Below are 18,393 nucleotides of genomic sequence, written 5' to 3' on the forward strand. Positions count from 1 at the left end.
CCCGTCAACAGTCGTACATTTTTCATTGGTTAGAAGCATTATCGGATGCTGCCGTCGGAAATTGTCTTCCCCCTTTCAGCGTAAAGGCTCGTCCAATAAAATTTGTACACAACACTGCGTTAGCATGTTTAAAGGCAGCTGCGTTCTCCTTGTGTTTGTTGCTCCTAGGTGAAACGACTAGCAACTCGGTAACCCGGAAGTTTAACTCTCTTTGTGATTTGAATTTTTCGATTGGTCATCCAAAAGGAGTCAAGAGTTCAAATTCAGCCTAATCATATAATTTAGTACTCCAAACAAATTTCGTCTGCTGCGTAACAATTGACGGCTTTTAAAATTCATTTTGCGCGTGAAAATACCTCTACATGTTATGGTCAAAAAAGCACGCAAAGAAGGCTGTGTGCCCAAGACATGTACGGGTAGTGTCGCGCGCTAAAACGTCATTTCAAAATCCGTCAATAGTAGGTGGTTTTTTTTCGCCTTTCCGAGGGCAAAAAGTAAACTTTTTACCCTAAAGCGTTTTATTCGCCTGTTCTCGGGGTAAGATTTACCCTGTCCCTTATTTTGTTCAGATTTACCTTTGCCCCGAATTTTGTTCCCTTGTTCCAGAGCTCAAAGGTTACACTTTTTACTGCTCCTCGAAAGGAAGTGTAGAGGGAGTAATTTAGCTTATATAGAGTGCTTTCAATTCTAAACTCACGACGTCACCAATGTAATTTGCCTATTGATAAAAAACGGTAACTGTCATGGCGGCCACAATTAACACTACAGCTGTGACGTTACAAGTTTTCAAAATCATATCAGACGAAAGCACTCTGTAGAAAATTCGTCTGCTTAAATTTCGTTTCACGAAAGCATGACGGGTTTTGAGCATCGTTTAACCATGGAGGAAGAAACTACTATCCTGGAGAGGAAAAGAAGGCTAGCGAACAGTGGCTCAATTGACCTTTGTGCCTAGTAGAGTGTCTCCACCTATGGATGAACGGAATAACTATAACTTTATAAAAATTCCGTAATGGCTGTCCTAACATAGGAGGCGCTAAAAGCCTACGAACCAGGCGTAACGCCTGGCGCCTCTAGCGGATTTTCGTGCCGTACTTCGAACAATCGGCCTGTGCTAGAGGTAGCGTATTTACCTCTCCAGAAGTACTTTCTTCCTCCATGGTTTAACGAAAATCCAATTGTTAAAAGCTATTTAATTACTTTAAAAGTCGCCTAAGGTCTCATAGGTAACTAGAATGATACCGTGTAACTGGCAAATTGACCAAACGCCGTGGCAGACGATAGCCAGATTTCAGCCAATCAAAGCTCAAAGAGTGGTTCTGCCAAGAATTTAATGTCACCAGATAGAATGACGTTACCTAGCTCCCGCGATAGTAGCGGAACCACTCTACGGCCTCTCATTGGCTGAAGGTTCAAAACGAACTGGCGATAAGCTCGGCCGTAGGCGGCAGCATTATAGTTACCTATGAGATTTCTATGCCTAAGGTGGTGCCTTGGGTATTAGCCTAGCTGATTATTATTATTAAATAAATGAGAAAAATGAGTCGTATTGATGACCTCACCACCGGTCGCCATCTTAAAAAAAAACTACGGCTGCTACGGCAAATAAATAACCTTTAACTACTCCCTTCTTACTCCAACTCGTTTTTAGTTTCACTTCGAAGTGACACTATTGCTATGGACGGAATGTCGTTAAGTGTGTCGGCGGGGAAAGCGACGACATGGTGGATGGAGCTACAAGCTACACGCCGAGCTTTGGTGGGAAGTTTGAAATAACGCTTCGCGAATCGTTATATAGTCTTTCTGGTGAGAAGTTTGAAATTAATAAAAATAATTAAAAGAAAAAGAATTAAAAATGTAATAGGATTAATTTGGCGGGAAGTTTGAATTAGACAATTTCTTTCGATATGCTAGAATAGGATTATAATTGGCGGGTGGCGGGAAGTTTGAATTAGGCAATTTCTTTCGATATGCTAGAATAGGATTATAATTGGCGGGTGGCGGGAAGTTTGAATTAGACAATTTCTTTCGATATGCTAGAATAGGATTATAATTGGCGGGTGGCGGGAAGTTTGAATTAGACAATTTCTTTCGATATGCTAGAATAGGATTATAATTGCCGGGTGGCGGGAAGTTTGAATAAGACAATTTCTTTCGATATGCTAGAATAGGATTATAATTGGCGGGTGGCGGGAAGTTTGAATTGTAAATTAATTATATTGGTTTATTATTGCACGTCGTAAGACATTGAAGGTAGCTTAGCTATTTAACCTTTGTTACTTTGCGTCGATGTGAAACTAATATTCCGGCTGGGCCGACTTGTTTTCGTCAAGATAGAATTGGAGTAAAATGACGTCATAGGGCTACACTTTTTAACCTGCTCAAAAAACCCAGAACAAGTGAAAAAAAACCACCTAGTGTTAGGCCTACCTACGAGCACTCGGCGTAAGCAACTATCGATGGTTTATCAGATAATTTTATCCAGTTATTAGCCCTTTATTAATATAATAAAGTGTTTTGAAATAAATCAAAGCAATGTAACTTTCGTGGATAAGAAAATGGTTAAAACTCAGTGGCGTAGCCAGAAATCCTTCAAGGGAGGGGTTTAAACTGTAAAATACCTAAGGGGGTCGAGAACAGGTGAAAATTTAGCACAGCCAAAGTTACACCAAAGGGGGGGGGGGGTTTGACACAGAAACCATCCCCTCGTCTACGCCACTGTTAAAACGGAACGGAATAAAATTGGCCTTAAAATAAACTAACAGTGTAAAACAGCTATGTAGCTTATTTTTTACGTTTTTAATGTCTTTTGCATTTAGTTTATTTACGACCGAAACGAGCCTAGGTGGCGTAACGGCGCTAGCTTTTCCGAAGTTGTGCCTAACTAGTAGCAGACTGCTACAGACAAATTAAATTAAAAACGTCATAAGAACGTTTTTTCTTAAATAATCTTATCAAAATATAAGCAAACGATTCAAATTTCATATTAAAATGCAATTATCATTATTTATAAAATCAAATTTACGAATAACCATGAGATAAAACTTTAAGTGTATAATATTGTTCCATAAGTGTGACACTTCCTATTCTTCACATGCAAAAGTTTTAGTGAAAGCTATTCACTAACAGACTGCAATACGGGGTTCGTCGCCGTTTTGCGTCCGCTTGCTAACTGGTCACACGTAGCCTTTGACAGCGCCTCGCTAGGAGAAGATTTTCTTCTTGTGATGACATCACTTCGTTACTAGCTCTCAGTAAAATATTCCCCGAAGTGACAAACTTATGGAACAATATTATAGACTTATGGTAAAACTAATAGCATCTGCTTTAGCCCCTATCTATCTAGGTTTCTAGGCGTACCAAAGGGGGCGTAGCGATAGTTTTATGTCGGGAATAAAATTGATAAACATCAATGAAATTGGCATATAGCTCTTCAATGTACCGCACTAGTAATCCACAATTTTCGAGTGGTTTGTGAATTTAATTAAACACCGTTTGCTCAATATAAAGATTTGATATTGCTGGAGAAAATACATACAATTTGAATTTCTTCCGTTGTGAATAAGTTTCCATGGGGAAAACGAAATTAGTGCGGCTAAATACGCATTAAGCCTAAATATGGCGCTAGTGAAAATCGCGCGACAAATATAGGGACTGCATTTCCCCAGCCAGAGTGTGACACGGTTATTCTTATTCCGCTATCTAACAGCCACTGCGCAAATGCGAAGGTATCATAAGCAGCGGCCATGCTTAAAATTTCGTATCTTGAACGTAAGCTACGCCACCTCATAACTTTTAAAGATATTAGCTATGAGAGACGCAAAAAGTAGAATCAAGAATGTATTTATTTATATTTAGGAAGAATGATTATGTTGCGACAATCGCCGGGCACGTTGAACGCCTTTCCCCCGTCTCGCGCAGGGGGGGGGGGGGAGACAAAACTTCACCGGCGTTTGATTACCATCGCGTTAGGTGACGTAAATTTTAAGCAGCCAATGAAATACCGGGACTATTCGTTTTATTTTAAGTGGAGGAGCGTACTGGGGGGACCAACGGGTGGATTGAGAGAAAGGCTAAAAACCGTCTCGACATAGACATTCTCCCTAGGTATAAATAAATACATTCTTGGTAGAATTTTATATAATAATGTCAACAGAGTACGCTACCTAGGGACGAGAAAGTGTATTGGCGGCCTCTGTTGGAATATATCACCTAAAACGACCTAAACGCAAGGAGAGTTAGTTGTAAACAAAAAAATGGCGGTCACCTAATTTTAGCGGTTCTTGACGAGGCTTAAGTGTTCAAAACCAATGGGCATTTTTTTATTTATGCTCGTAGTTTTATTTTTAATTTAACATCAAAATGGTAAAAACTAACTACAATAATACTGTCCATGGTGAACCACGTCTTAACAATGGCCGCGGTTTGTTTACATCTAACTCCCCGTGAATATGAAGACGTTTAAAACCGAATTTTTTTTCTCTGCTTTCTCGTCCCTGTATCTACTGTCCTTGCTCTGTGTGATACTTTCGCGCTTGCGCAAAGTGAGTAAAACATTTTTTCGCCAGTAGAGGGATGACCCTAAGTGTGGGTTGCGTTTTTGGGAAGCCGAAAAGCCCCTGTGTGAAGAAATGATGTAGTATAAAAAATTACCAATGTCATAGGTATTATGCTACTCGTGGCTTAATGTTTATTGATTCATAGAAAATTAAAATATTTTTCATTATTTCGTGGTAACGAGGAAGATTTTTCGCTCCGATTATGCTGAAGAGGGCGCTGCATAACACGAGTGGACTTTCCCACTTCTAGTTAATAAAGCGCGTGACGCAAGTTCGGTGGCACTTTTCAAACTTGCCAGTGACAACGAGTGTGCGTTTATTGACGGATTTCAAAATGACGCTTTTGAGGTAAAGCAGGCTCATTTACGTGTTTTAATACCCAAATATATCGCGGCATATTTTCACGAGCAAAATGAATTTTAAATTCCACCAACTATTTAGAAGCGGGAAAGAGCCTTGTGTTGTGTAGCGCTATCTTCAGAATAGTCGGAGTAAAAATATTCGGTCTGAATAACCAGAAAATATAAAAGAGGAATAGAAACTCTCGATTTGACAAGTCTTTTAAATTAATGATGTTATAAAGGTAGAGGTTTCCGTATAGTACATTTGGTTCGTGAATATTTCAATAGACAAGGCTTAAGTCATATTAATTTATTACCGGAAGTTAATAGGACTAAAAGTACCCAGGGACGATATATCAGTGGAGTTGCCATTCCTCTTTCATATTTGCTATACTAACAGTGATGCTAGATCGCGAAAATTAATTTTCCCTCTGAACGTAAACATTTTCAAAAACAATGAAATTAAAAAAAAAATAATTATTAGAGAAAAACCTCGATAAAAATATTTTTTCGGGATGACTCTTCCTGTAGGTCTCTAATATAGATAAATTTCAGTGTCACGTGACCAGACGTCACCCATGCTTTTTCCCATAGACATAAACCTACCCGCTCAAAATGGCGGTCATTGACCAAGGTACGGGGTGGTACTACTTATAGAAAATATAGCAATATCAACCTGGAGGTCTCGAACCAAAGCAGGGTTGTAGGGCTGTCAGCTCAACCGATTTCTACAGAAACCTAACGTTTGGTTTGCTACATAAGTCTATAGTATTACCACATAGCTATAGGTATGTAACTTTCTGTTTTAACGTGCAAAAAGTGAGAGCAATTCGCGACCGAAACGAGTCTAGGTGGCGTGACGGCGCTAGCTTTTCCGAGGTTGCGCCTATGATCTATCGTCTGCTACAGACAAATTAAAAAGTCATAAAAACGGTTTTTCTTAAACTTATCAAAATATAAGCAAACGATGCAAAAACTATATTAATATGCTAGTATCATTTTTTATAAAGTAAAATTTACGAGTAATGACGAGGAAAAACTAATAGCGTCTGCTTTAGACGCTACCTATCTGATTTCAATGGCGAACCAAAGGGAGCGTACTGATAGTTTTCGGTCGCGACATCGCGATTCTGACTATTTATTGTGGACGGCACAGTTTTGCGTCTACTCCCTGTCGCGTTTCAAAAAGCCTTTGAGAGCACTCTCTAGGGAGAGCTGTTCTCCAGTAAAATATTTCCCCAAAAAGACATACTTATGGTATAATATTATAGACATAATATTACTGTATTTTTCTTCAAAATTAATCATTTAAATTGAGGTTGGTGATTTTTAAATGTTTATATTCCTATGATCCTATCTAACCATCCTCATCGAATTTTCTTGAATTTCGCGAATGTATGATTTTCCCCCGTTTTTCTGTCCCAATATGTTGCAAATTACCATGCACTGATCTGGCATCACTGTATTAATATAGAGCGAAGTGAGTAAAGAAATGTTCAAAATTGCCGTTAGTACACCCTGACAAATAAATTCGTGAGTGTTATTTTGTAGCTTTAGCAGTCAAGTAACAGAAAACTTATGTACAATTGTTCGTTTCTTACGGACACCGAATTTTCACGAGGAGCGAAAAGGGTTGTAATAAATGCCCAAAATACACCACGTTCTACCTACATGCAGTTTACAGTAAGTAAAGTCATTTCTGCTTATAACTATATGACTTTTTTAAATAGATCAATTTCGAAATCCGGAGGGTGACAATTTCCTTTTCAAAACGTCGTCCGCTCCTTATTCTTCTCGCCCGATCTCTTAAGCCTAAGGGAATACGACAGAGCAGACGACGTTATCACGCGAGGGAAATGAGTCTGTAGTACAGTCTGTACAAAATATGGGGCTACGAAATTTTCGCCAACTGACTTTTCAAATTGATCTATAATCATTTGCAGTGTCACCGTAAATTAAGATTAATTCAATATTAACAATAAATTATTTAGTCAGCTTAATTAATGTAAAAATATTCGAGGTTTCTTACTTCGAATTTCTTTCAAAAGTAACTTATCTCGAATCGTTCAACAAATGCTCTCAGATAGCGATTGGTAGTCTTGACATATACTTATATCAGGTGAGGTGCATTTGGCCGATTGCTCATTTGGCCGACTGCTCATATGTCCGAATGCCCATTTGGCCGATAGCTCATTTATCCGTCTGCTCATTTGGCCAACTGCTTATTTGACCGACTGCTCATTTGGCCGACTGCTCAAGTGCCCATTTGAACGACTGCTCATTTGGCCGACTGCTCAAGTGCTCATTTGACCGACTGCTCATTTGGCCGACTGCTCATTTGACCGACTGCTCATTTGGCCGACTGCTATAAGATTTACTCCTCCTCAAAAGCAGGAGTAAAGTAAGTAAACTGATTAAATCAAATTATCTGTTTTTGAACTGTCAGAATGATTAAAAGATGGTTCTAATACGATGATTTATATGGTCATTACTTATGGATAAATTCTAGGCAAGTTTTACAGCGCCATCGCGTGGCTATTGTATCGTAGGTTCATAACGTGAGCGTGAAAAATATCAAAATAGAGCGAAAATAACAAAATTTGTTTGACATAGAACAAGCCTCGAACTTTGATCACGGACTGCGATAGTTGACAAACTGGAAAATATTTTTTATTGCAATTAAAATTATTTTGGAAGCGTCATACTAAAATGAAAAATAATTAAGTAATCTATCAACTCATTCTACATGGTTTCAGTTCCGTTACTTCAAAACACTACACTCTTTTTAGAAACGTTTACTGGGCGCCGCCATTATCGTACAGACCACTAACGAGCAAGCCCTCTACCGCAGAAATTTCATCCCCCAAAACCATTTTTTTTATCACTCTCCCCGTAATGGCGGTCGATTGGGAAGGCGCGTTTAAGAGTCTATATGCTTCGTGCGTAGTTTAAATTTTGGTCATAAGTATCGCCGCATACCGACCGAGTTTTAAATTGAATATATGAAAGCTGTCTGCTCGTTCAAAATTGTCTCTGCACCACAGCTGAAAGTTCAACCGGAAAACCTCTAAATTCAAAAGGTGTCTGCCATTTATTCACATCTTTAGTTTACGGATGTTAAGGCAGATGGCGCTATATTTCCTAAGCTCGAAGCCTATAGACTGATTCACAAAATGGCGTACAGAGAACTAAACATAAGCGAAGCCGTTAGAGCAAAGAGTATGGAGCTAATAGAGATAAAACAACCGGGAGAGGTCCGCAACGAAACGTTCACCACCGAGGGGGTTGACAATGGGGAAAAACCACTGGAAACCGAGCTTCAAAATAGTTACCGCAGCGCCATTTCGGGATTCTTCGTAATCGAAAATGCACAAATTTAATTGCAACAATAGCGCCAAAGAGAATTCTTTGATAGCACTTGGTCTTTTCTTAGAGTACCTTTTTAATTTGAAAATGAATTTAGATCTCAAATATGGCAAAGTGAAATCTACCAAAAGTTTCAAAACGAAAAGCAGGACAAGAATCCCGAAATGGCGCTGCGGTAGCTATTTTGAAGCTCGGTTTCCAGAGGTTTTTCCCGTTGTCAACCCCCTCGGTGGTGAACGTTTCGTTGTGGATCTCTCCCGGTTGTTTTATCTCTATTACCTCCATACTCTTTGGTTAGAGGTTCAATTTTAATGCTTTTATTGATGCTTGATGGCGCCAATTGGAACGTTTCGGTGGGAAGGGAATAAATATTGATAATCATGTTTAAATATAGAGCATTATTAAGGTTGGCGAATAATTGTCGTTAAATTATTTCTTCAAACTTGACCCTAGACCAGTGGTTCTCAACCTTTATTTTTCGCAGAACTTTTAGCTATCAGTAACCAAATCCGCGGAACCCCTTAAATTTTAGGAATTAAATAATATCCCGGGGGTCGGTGGGCTAAGCCCCCAGCTGGCCCCCAGCAAGAGCGAATGACCAAAACGCTTCAGATTTCCAATATATAATTTTTTTATTTGTAAAAAAAATACATTATTTATAATAATAATAATATTTATAATCTAAACTGCAGAATTATCAATTTATTAATCAAAACAACAAAAATATGAAATAGAATAGGCTAGATTATAAATTGGTTATTTGGGTTTTTAACCCTTTTATATATATTTTCCGCGGAACCCCTGGAGCCATCTCGTGGGACGCTGGGGTTCCACAGTACACATTACACAGGTTGAAAACCACTGACCTAGACCTACAAAGTATGCATTTTTTAAATATGTTTATCAAAGGCTTAGAGTTGTTTTAATTTTAAATTTTAAACTTCGTATACTTCAGCAACTGTGGACAAGCTAGTAGTTTATCTTTTTCTGTTGACTACCAGAATCTGAATTATATCATATTTCAAAATAAAATACCTTTACAAACAAAGCAAATGTTTATAAAATTCAATTTTATGTTCCGATTTAATAATTTGTCATTACTGTTTAGTACAGTTTTCTGCCACTAGATGGGGTAAGTACTCGCGCAGGATCGTACTGTATTTACGTTTCCGTTACCTGATTTGAAAAACCTCTAAACTTGAAACTTTATAGTTCGAACATTTTCTAACGTAATAATAGTGTTATCTTAATAATAATTATAATAATAATAATCAGCTAGGCTAATACCCAAGGCACCACCTTAGGCCTAAGTCATCAAGTGACTTTTGAAGCCATTAATTCAGGTGGCCGGGTTACAATGCGTAGGAGGGTGGTAGCAAGCCCTGCATGCCACGCGAACGAGCCAACAGCTCCCTACACTAACTATTACCGTTAACCTCGACAAGTTTTTATGGAAGGGGAAACCGAAGACCTCGGGGGAAAACCCCTTAAACCAGTGGGGAGAGAACTTGAAAACTCTACGCAGAAGGAGTTGTTCCGAGTTTTCACCCAGTGCCACAAGCTGGGATCGAACCCGGCTCCTCTCGCTGCGAGGCGAAAGTGCTAACCACTCCGCCACCCCACATTAGGCCTTTCTATAAAGTAACATTGGCCTTCTTGTTTAGATGTATCGAGCGCGTCACTCGTGACGTAGAAGTGACGTTCAACTATCATAGCCAATAGACGCTAGCATAAACTCTATTTATGTCATGTCATGGCCGACTTATAAGCGTTATCATGGCAACGAACACCAGCCACGCCCACGAGCAAGCTACGAATAGATAATACAAAAACATAATCTACAAGACGTTGTAAGCGCCGACTTAAAACGCGGATTTTAAATAATTATTATAAAATAACAAATGTGATCCGAACATATTTTCAAATTACAACTTTTTTATCATTCTCATAAAAAAATGGTTTTATCAACTTATGTATGGTTTTGAATTGGTTGGCCAAGTTTTGAAATAATTTCCAAAATAACTAAATTGCTAATCAAAATATTGCTCCGAAATAATTCTAGAACACATATCATAGTTTTATCTCCAAAAAAATAATCATTCTTTCAAAAACCAAACACCAGGAAAATTGACATTCGTAGCAGTGTTGCCAGTGTTCGAAAGTCGAAATTCCCATAGATGCTGGATAGTAAATTTCCCACGAATTCCCACACCCCTATTTAGCCCCGCCCCCAACGATAACTCAACGGAAAACATGCCATAATTTAAAAAAAAATGAAAATGAACTTCTTAAATCTAAATTTTTTTGAAATTACATTTTTTAAACATTTTGGTTGTTAGGCCTATGCATTGTTTGATTGTAGTTTTGGGAGGCGCTTCCTTTATATTATTTCTAAAATCCCAAGATTCACGAAAGTACACGCCTCTAGATAATTTTGAGCTTTCTATTAATAGTCAATTTAAAAAAAAACATAGTCTAAATACCCGCAGACATGAAAATTCCCAAAATCTGGCAAAGCTGATTCGTAGAGTTTCTCTTTGAACATTTATGGTTATGAAAGCTAAGCCTTGGACCTGATTTTCACACCCCTCCAGTTAAAATGTTTCGTAACGCTAGTGACATACAGCGGCAAAAAAATGTAATAGACCGCTTTGTTTTTATCCTTCTCGCTCTACTCAAGTAAAAGCTCGCCTGTTGCAAAAGAATGCTTGGTGAGGATTCGACCATAGAAGTTATATTGGAAAATCCTAGATAAACTCACTTTCGCAACAAGCTCCTTTAAAGGAAGCTAGGAGCGTGGATTAATTCATCCAAGCTAGGAGGATGGAAATTATGGGGTAGTGTGGGCAGGTAGGCTTGGCAACGTTAAAGCATTGAATTTAATACAGTATAGACATCTAGCGGAAATAGTTTGAACTTAAGAAAATATTTTCGTCTGCTAGTTGTTGGCACGCCACGTGTTTTTATAGTTTTAACCAAAGAATATAAGAGCACAACTATACTATTTTTTACAAAAGTTAAAAAAAATAATGGTAAATATATATTGTTTAATTAGATATTACAATATTTTGCCACTAAAACCAAACATTCAGCTTATACCATTAATTAAAATCAGTTTCCACTACTAAACCAATCTCCCTTCCCCTCTGACTGTAAGTTCGTTCCCCCGAAAACAAAATTAAATCAGCCCGGTATCCCATTGGTTCCCTGAAACTGACGTCTTCCGATCAGTGTTGGAAATAAGGCGGTGGCGTCGGTCAAAGACCAGTTTATTTTGGGCTATGACCAGTAAATTAAATGGAATCTGGGGGTTCACCGGTCATAATGACCAGTTTATTTTTAATTAAAAGTATAATTAAAAGTATAATTCTATACCGAAAATAGAAAATGATAAAAGCGTTGCGCTTTCAGCTTCTCACAGCCAATGAAACTGCGGAGTTTTACTTATTTCTACTCCTAAATCGAACGTATTTCCTGGCATCTGGCAGTAATGCAATTTGACGTGCTTCTCTTCCGCTACAATCAGTCAGATTCGTCGAGCTAAATGCGAAACATCTAGATCAATCATTAGGAATATGTTTAAGAAACATAAGCATAGAAGACATTGATGCCTATCCTGCAATTTCTTTATGGCTTTTAGAAACAAAAAGAAATTCAGAAAGGAATAAAACTGTTTTTATTCGAAGGACTAGAAGATGATGTAAAACTGTAAATATGGATAAGGTTTTATTTGAAGAACAAGAATATGATGAAATAGTTTTTAAAGTTCCTTAAGAAATGTGATAAATATCAAAGATCTTTGGTTTGTGATAAATAAATATAATTTTAGTTCCTAATCGCTATTAACTTTCAGAAGTAAAATAAAATAGGGAGGGACATAAGTGGGGTAGTAAAGAGTGGTCATGACCAGTAAATTATTTTTTAAGTAGGGGGTATTGTACTTTAAAAAAGCTTATTTCCAACACTGCTTCCGACGCAATTGAAGCACGCACTGGTGACGTTTTTCCTCCCCACTCCCTCGTGCCGTTGGTAGATTCGTCATTAGTCATTCTCCCTAAATATAAATACATTCTTTTAATTTTAAATTGCATTGCGCGGTAGCTCACGTAATGCTGATTACAACACGGAGAAAAGGTCAGGGGTGTCATGCTGTATAATAATTTTAAGGTTGTCTCCGATAAAAGGAGTCATTCAAGAAAATTTTGAGATAATAGCTTATTACAGATAAATATTTTTTTTTATAAAATATTTCAGAAAAAAGCTGGAGAATTGTCATTTTTATAAATCATTAAAACCGTTTGACAGCACCACTCCTTACATTTACTCCATGACTAGATATTGAGTTGAGTTTGTAATAACGGCTGACGAAGGACCGCGGTCCGAAAGCTACCGATAATACATTTTATTTTATTAACCTCCATGTAGTAGCAGAACTTTTATTTTATTTAATTTTACATCAAGTTATATCGACCATGGAACGAAATTTTAGTATTTATAACTAGATATTTTATTAACCACTTATTCGAGTTAATTTTCACACCCAGATAATTCCACAAATTTCCAATGCAAGTGTAGAGTTTATGCTACCATTCAAACGGTTTGGTATTTCAGCATGGAGAAACAGTAAGGAGTCGTATTCTAAAACAAAATTAACGTCTCTATCGTGTCAGAGGCAGAAGGGGGACAGGGCTCACCAAAAGAGGGGTAAACACTGTGTTTTTTGGGTTACATGGATTTCTTCGCCTGACATTACTAATTTTGTTCGATTTAATTAAGCTACTGCTATTTTCATTTTTTTTAAACCAAGATAGTTACAAACCCAGGTTTAAAATTAACTTTGGTTTACTTAACTAAATCCGCTTTAATCCGGTTTCAATGCAAAATTTTAATTAGGAAATCCTTAACAAGATTCTTTCCATTATCTTAACTGAATTTTAATTGGTTGATCCAGCACGCACCTCCAATTCTGAACTCAAGAGGGCGTGCCATGTAAATGACGTAGTCATTCCCCGGGATTAGAACAATAATTATCTTGTCACATACGGGGACCGGGCGACATAAGCGGAAATTTTTAAGGGGTTTTGGTTTGTCGCATCGCGAATAGATGGCGCCTGCGTCGTCGATAATCGACATCTGTCTCTGTCACGAACTCCGGCAAGCCTCTTAAAAGAGAGAGTCTGCTAGGTGATTATAACAAAGAATATCGCGCCTCGTAATGGCGTAAAAGTGTGTGCGAATGACAAGACTCTAATTTCCGATTCGTCGCTTTTGCACAACAGCTCTCCCGCTCACTATATAATCCGCTAGAGGGGGCGACGAACGCGCCCTATCTTTTCCCTAATAAGGGCGCGGTGGGAGGGAACGGGTGGCGACGATAAAAGAGCGCCACCAAACGGTGAAGAGCAGCGGACTTCCGCTCGTTAACGTCCCTTTTACTTTTCTCTGCCCTCCCCGCGGCAAACAAGTGTTTGGGGCGCCTCTAGTGTCGATTTAAGGAAGCAATTACTGCGTCGTACCAACCGATGTTCCTCCCGCTTCTAGGGCTCGCCAAAAATTGCATTGCGTCATGTCTCTTAGAGCTAGAGCATTCCAGGGTTTTTCTCAAGTACTCGCTAACAATAGGTTATTTTTAATCATTCTCATTCTTTGTCCAAATATTTTATTGTATTAATTGGAATTCACGTTAACCTAGCATATCAAGTTATAAAATATAAAATATAAATTCTTTCTCCGTAAGAATAAAAAATGCATTCTTGGTTAATTACATTATTATCTTTAAAATTTATTTTATTCAGTACACAATTCGGTATTAAAAAAATACCATATTAATCTTGTTGATTCGATTGGCTAACCAAGTCTCTATCTGATTGGTGTAGGCAGAAAATTTGGTTTAGATTGCTTTACCACGAACCAATCGCGTTTCATTGCCAGAGCTCCATTTTTTCATAAAATTAAACAATTATTAATATTCTTATTCTATTTTGATACACCGAATCTAAATCATTTATTAAAATTGAACATCAATATTTTACGAAGTTTGATTCGAATATACACGAATAATATATTTTTTTCTACGTTAAATTCATATTTCCACAATTTCTTTGTCTGAAACTTGCGCTACGCAAAAACTTTTTATATTTACATTAGGTACCTTAGTATTTATTTTATCTGGAGGCGATTCGAAATTGGCATTTTTATATTCGTACCTTAAGTATCCGGTAACCCTTTAAAAAACTCTCCTTTAACCCCTTTACTTAACTTCCTTCGAAGCTGACATCGACGCGATTCGTAACCAGAAAGTTAACTTAAAGGCCGCCCCAGGAAAAGTTTGTGAAAAGGCTCGCATTTTTGGCTCGGCGCGAGATGGCGCGCAAACCGGACTATTTAAATATTCCATTATACTGAGCAAACTTTGAATTTTCTCCGAAAACCGCGAGATAAATTATTCGTCGCCCACCGCTCCAGTCTTCTATATAAATATATATATATATATATATATATATATATATATATATATATATATATAGATATATGTCTATGTATTTTCGAAAAGACGGCGACGGTAACTCGCTCCCTCTGTCGGCCGTCGAGGGAAATAGAATGAAACGGAGATTCGGGCCTTTGCTTGCTCGTTTTCCCACTTTTACCTCCGAGGCTTATTTTGCAGCCGACGCGTTATCCTTCTCATTTCCTCTCCTCCCAGCCACAGCCACCACTTCTAAGGCTCGCGAAGAGTCGCGATAATGTTTACGCGTTATTCGTTTTCTCCCCGCTAGATGCCGCTCTATTCTCTAAGTCGGGACGCTAGGCTCTTTCACCTCTTTTGTCGCGAGTGTTTCGTTATTACGAAACGGAGGCCGGCTCGGGGCTGGTAATGGAAAGGCCTCCTATTAATAGCATTTTGATCAGGCCCTATTTTAGAAGTATCCCTTTTCAAGGAGCTCCTCTATAGGCCTTTACAGGTTTATATATGTATTTTATACCAGCGAAATAAGGCGGAGAGGAAAAGGCTGGCTCTCTCATAAATATGCTAATGTCTACCGGGGTGTTCCTTTGATTCCGTATACAAATTGAAATTTTCATCGGACATTTTTTTTACACGGGAAATATTCTATAAAAAATATAGAAGACATATTTGTTTAGTTCCGTAAAATTTATATCAGTAGTTTACGCTTGCAGACAGAGACGATTCTTAGTATAGCGAGTCAGGCCGGATTGTGGTTTTGACTTTAACCCTCTGTTGCTATGGCGACACATTTTTGCGTCTTTAAATGATCAAGGCTTAACCACGGTTTTCCACATTTACGAGGTTGGATTACTGATTGCTTTCGGAGCGCGCCCAAAAAGAAGTCAGACTTGCTTTCCACAAATTACCCCCTCTTTGGTTTTTATTGCGGGGGGAGCGCCATTTATTAACTTTGAGTAAAGATAGGAACAATTTAAAATAAAACTTTAGTGAAAATACTTATTTTCTAAGTTACTAACGACCGAAATGAGTTTAGGTGGCGTAACGGCGCTAGCTTCTCCGATCGATTTGGGTACATTTGTTCGAATTTCATTCGTCCGAACGGTGGTACAAATGTCCGAATGATCATTTGTCCGAATGCCGGAAAACAGGATCGTATGCCCGAAAAATTTATCACAACTTTTGTTGGTGATTTAGTCGTTCAATTTATGTTAACTTTACTGGCGAATTTCATTTGTTCGAATAATCGTTTGTCCGTTTTTTTTTAAATATTGTTAATATAAGAAAATAGTAACATTAACGTGAACCTAACCTAACCTAAAATATCCACAACATTGAACGATATTAATACGAATATGAAGTAAAATATACAATATATAGATATAGCAGCAATTAAGAAAAAACAACTTGAACAAACAACGATATTTACAATGTAGTTTTTTATTTTTAATTCTTGCTCTAAAAAAATTTGGACAAAAAAAAACAGCAATAAGAAATACTAATTTAGCGACAGAATTCGGACAAGTGATGCTACCGATTCGGACGAATGAAACAAACAAGTTGTCCAATTCGAACAATTGAAACATTTGTTATTTCGGCGGTTCGGATGATTGAAATTCGAACAAATGTACCTACCGACAAATTATATAGTCATAAGAACGTTTTTTTCTTAAATAAACTTATCAAAATAAACGATGCCAAAACTATATTAAAATGCAAGTATCATTATTTATAATATCAAATTTACGAATAACGACGAGGAAAAAATAATCTCGTCTGTTTTAGCCGCTAGCTATCTAGGTTTCAATGGCGAACCAAAGGGGGCGTAGCGATATTTTTCGGTCGCGAATAAAAGAAAAATTTATACATTTTATTAAATTGTTTTCATAGTTAACCGACCCCACCTTTTTTTGAATTTTTCAAAAATATTCTATTTATCTGCAATAGATGACGCAGTTGATAAATCAACCTAAAATCACGCCATTTTGGTCGCATATTTTTTATCTATAGGAAAGAGCATGGGTGACGTACTAGGACGTCACAGTGCTATTACTCTATAGTTCTATATTTTAATTTATATTTGTAGGAGTCAGATGGCGGCATCTAGTGAGTGCAATTGAAAGTATTAATAATGGCAACTTTCCCAAATATAATATATAAATTTAAAATTTATATACAACTTCTAAATTTACTTTTGCAAAATGCTTTAACGATAATTTTGTATAAACTGAGTTCTTTTTATTTTATAAATAAAATTACGTTATGAATTAAAAACGACGATATAATTATTAAACAAGTTGGCAAGACAAAATATACCTCTCCTCGGAAGAATTGTCCCTAGTGGTATTAATTTCGAGATAACCCTTAAAGATATATCTCCGCAATTTCGAGTTATTTGCTATAAATGTTATCCCAGTTTTATCCCGCCCGGTATAAAACTATAATTATAATTAAAATAATTGAGACGAAACGACCAATTTTAATTTATTCAGAATATCATAAGTTAAGTAGTTACAACAGTGAGTTAGACGTACTATAACAATGCCCAATTGAATTAAACCCTTTTTACAGTACAAGTTTATCAGTTATAATACGAAGCAATTTTAATGAAAGAAATATCTACATAGGGTATTATAACGACTGTTCGCTTTTTGGTTTATAATTTTAACGAAATCGGGCCGATTTTAATTAAACGATAGTTTATCGAAATTTTGTTAAAAGAATATTCCCTAAGGCCGCGCGATAAATTTACGAGAATAATTTCCCGTCGCCGTTATATCGAAAATTTATTTGATTCGGGATTGCCAGAACTGTAATGTTGTGGGCGAGTGATTAGAAAATAAAATGGCAACCAGAATTATGCAAAATTATGAATGTTTATTTTTATTCAGAACAGTCTATGTAACGTTCTAGATTTAACTTTCATCAATGACCCAACAATATATATATCACTTCTACGTAATTGTACAGAACTGGTACTCAAGTGTCTAAGACTCGATTTGTCTTAGTTCATCGTGATTGAAACATAAACCAAAACACACTTACACTTAAGTAAATATCATAAATTATACTGAGTAATTTTAACTAAATTCAAACTACCTAACTATAAACTCTGTCTTAATTAACAGCTGAGAGCTGTTCGCTACTAATTACTTCCAATCTACTTAATTACCCTCACAGGTTGAGTTGATAATTCCAAGGGTATAATTAGGTTATTCCAATTCAAAAAATAATAACAATCAATTTTATCTTACAGCTGACTTGAGTTAGTTCACAATTACTTTTAACACTTTCAGTCTTAAACACGCACTGTTCATACACTTAAGTCCATTCACTCACGTTCCAAACGCGAAACACAATTTAACTCTTTTCTTGACCGAAGACCGAACATACTAATTAAAACCGCAAAGTTACCTCATAACTTTTGACCGAATACAGGACCCTGTCCTGTAATAGTTCGTCTGATAGCCAAGAACTAAGAAAGACGATTTCTTCTATATTGACGGCAACGGGTTTATATACTTTTATTGTGTGTTTTATTTTGACCCGTCGAGATTTGACTAAAGTTCGAAAAATTGAAGAGATTATATTTTTTACCCGGTTTAATTGATAGTTCCCCATACGGTGGCGCTATATTATTACTTTGATATAGTTTCCGCGG

Source organism: Leiobunum rupestre, chromosome 1 (genome assembly GCF_980474605.1).
Source record: "Leiobunum rupestre chromosome 1, qqLeiRupe1.1.hap1, whole genome shotgun sequence".
Taxonomy (NCBI): Eukaryota; Metazoa; Arthropoda; class Arachnida; order Opiliones; family Sclerosomatidae; genus Leiobunum; species Leiobunum rupestre.